Consider the following 3,125-nt stretch of genomic DNA (forward strand, 5'->3'; position numbering starts at 1 on the left):
TCAAATTAGCAAACAAGTAAGAACAAGCAAAGGGTTGTGAACATAAAATCTCGCTTAATATATGGTAACAAACTACACACAATTAAGACACTACATTTAATTTTTAAGTCGTGAATGATAAGAAAAATACGTTGATATATATATATATATATTTAATTCTGTCATACATAACTCGAGTAAACCTTTGAAAGATTTGATTTAAGTTCAGGATTTAGAATGGTTAGTGAAGAAGGCTAAACTAAGAAACTATATTACATTAATAAAAAGTCCAAAACTTCTCCGTTCCATAAAGTTTTATAAATTGCCTCCAGTTGTCTACGCACTTTGGTTAACAAAGTGTGTTTGGTTCTCTTCTTTTCCCAAGAGTTTGTATATATGTGTGTGCATAATTTATTAGTCTTTTTACATTCAACTTTTATGTTCGCCTATTTATAGTTGGGCTTTGCTTTCAGTTGTTTATTCACTTCGTCTCAAAAGAAAAAAAAATCCTGAAAAGTTAACAGGAGATCTGACAGGAGTAATTTAGTACGCAAGCTTATTATGCTTGTACAGGGTATATTATCTACGCCTTAGCTATCAAAGTAGTCAAAGAGGGAAAGAATGACGAAGTGGATTTTGACTTAAGATAAACAGAATCATCAGAGCATCTTTAAGCCTAAATGACCACCAAGTTGCATGTTACTAAATCTTTTTCTTCAACACTTGATTGTAATGTATTTGGAAAAGTAGCTACTGCGTTATTGTAATCAGCCATTTACCACTTTCAAATAATCCCCCAAACTGTACCGAGAAGTTTACACAGGAGTATTTGAAATATGCGTAATTTAAACGGGATATGGTGGGTGATCGCTCCTAAATTTTCCCAATGGGGAGACTGTCCCCCTCATGTATCATTATAAATAACGTGTTTTTCGGTGTGGGTTAAATTACTTAATAATATAGTATTAAAAGGTGTTCTTATAAACAGAGCAACCATCTTCTGTCCTTTCCTCCCACGGGCTAGGTAGGGCTTAGTGGTTAGCCCGGGCTGTGAATCTGAGAGTTGGTTCATTTTTCATTGCCACGAAAACACGTGGGTTAGCTATAATAAAGTGTAAAAATCTCGATTTTCAGTTACATAAGAGTAGGCTAAAGAGTTAATGGTGGGTGCTGTTGACTAGCTGCCCACCTTTCAGTTCAAAATTAGAGTCGCCTATGCACCTTGTGTAGATTTACGCGAGATTCTAAAGCAAGTAAACAAGCCCTGGCAACAGTCTACAATGCTTTATGAATTGTTCCCATTAGTTTAAAATTCATTTTAACCTTTGACTAATCGGGGACCTTGAAATAACATTCAAAAAATTTTATGTATAACAATAACTTCTTCCCCCCAGTTAATTACTCCTTAGATGTTTAAACATCGCGGTCATTACTAGTCAGGGGACCAAGTCCCCCCAAGTTACACATGTTCTCACATCAAAGGGCCAAACTACCAATCATTGTCTCTAGATAGACTAGACCCCCCTAGGGTGATTGACACTTTGGCATGTATTTTTGGTGCTTTGGCAGACTGAATTGTTAACATGAGATCCCTACAGGATAGTTAAGCCCCTTTTTTTTTTCATTAAATTGAAATATTACATTTCTTTGTGGACCAGTACATCTTGAACCAAAATCTGAAGTTCTTTAGGCTTTATTTAAGAATATGTCAACAACAATAGTACAGTATCACCAGAGGTTGGGTGTGTATTTAATTAAGTTACACAGCTGTACGTGGATATTCAGTAACTTGTATGCACGTTGTTTATCAATGATTTTTTTTTTTTGGTAATATGTGTAGTAAATCGGAAATGTGCCTAATTGGAAAACTTTATAAATGAATGGCCATTAATTAGTTATACAAGTCATTAAACTTAGTCATAGTTAGTGACTGTCACTTCCACACACTGACATAAATGTATGCACAAATGTTGCACGAGCACGTCAACATGCCCCTTTCCCAACGACCATCAGTGGTTAGCGATGCACAGATGGTCAGTTCTATATACTTGACCTGTACTGGTTCTTTGGTCTCACAATAAAAGTGTGCCTTTATTGTGTCTGCTACATTTTGTTTGAAGCTGGTTGTTATATATATCCAGTTTGTTATATAGAAATTAATTTGAACCTTGGGGAATATTTTAGTCTCTTGTTATCAGATTAAATCAAATTCGGGGAAACAAAAATACTCATGTGGACAGAATTATTTCAGTGTAGTCACAAAGTACGTGTAGTGGGGCTTCGTATTCATCCGAAGTTCGTGTAGTGGGGCTTCGTATTCATCCGAAGTTCGTGTAGTGGGGCTTCGTATTCATCCAAAGTTCGTATAGTGGGGCTTCGTATTCATCCAAAGTTCGTGTAGTGGGGCTTCGTATTCATCCAAAGTTCGTATAGTGAGGCTTCGTATTCATCCAAAGTTCGTATAGTGGGGCTTCGTATTCATCCAAAGTTCGTGTAGTGAGGCTTCGTATTCATCCAAAGTTCGTGTAGTGGGACTTCGTATTTACAGTTAGTCTACGTACTGATGAGAAGATGAAATTATTAATCATGAAAGATGATGATGATGAGGATAACCCCTAAAAGTGTTTAAAAAAATACAAAGTGGGGCGAATGTGAATTACTTATTTTAAAAAAAATCGTGTGTTTTGTTCTCTCTAAAGTTGTTAACAACGAACAGGGATAAAAATCGACACTCTTAATTTTATTCAGTCATCTGGAGTTTAATATATCTAATAAAAATAAAAGATTCAAATCATAGTATATATGTAATTCACTGTTGATTCTAAAGTAATTTATGATCTATATAGTTTAATTTAGATCGTTTCGAAGTGTTAACAACATTCGGTGGAGCTTGACTGACCTGTTTTAGTGACGAATTTAGAGTATTAACTAGACTCGTGTAGCAGTGGTTAGCTTAAAATCGCTTTCTTTCAGTCGCATGACTCAATTAGATCATCATTGTGGTTCGTGGGAGAATAACTTTAACCAAGACGTTAAAAAAAGAAAAACTTGGTAATCAAGGCTAATGGAGAAAAAAAAGAGTTAATATTCATGGGGGGGAAATAAAGAGTTAATACCCATGGGGAGAAAAAGAGTTAATACCCAGT

The sequence above is a fragment of the Limulus polyphemus genome, unplaced genomic scaffold, assembly GCF_000517525.1.
Source record: "Limulus polyphemus unplaced genomic scaffold, Limulus_polyphemus-2.1.2 Scaffold5461, whole genome shotgun sequence".
NCBI classification, from domain to species: domain Eukaryota; kingdom Metazoa; phylum Arthropoda; class Merostomata; order Xiphosura; family Limulidae; genus Limulus; species Limulus polyphemus.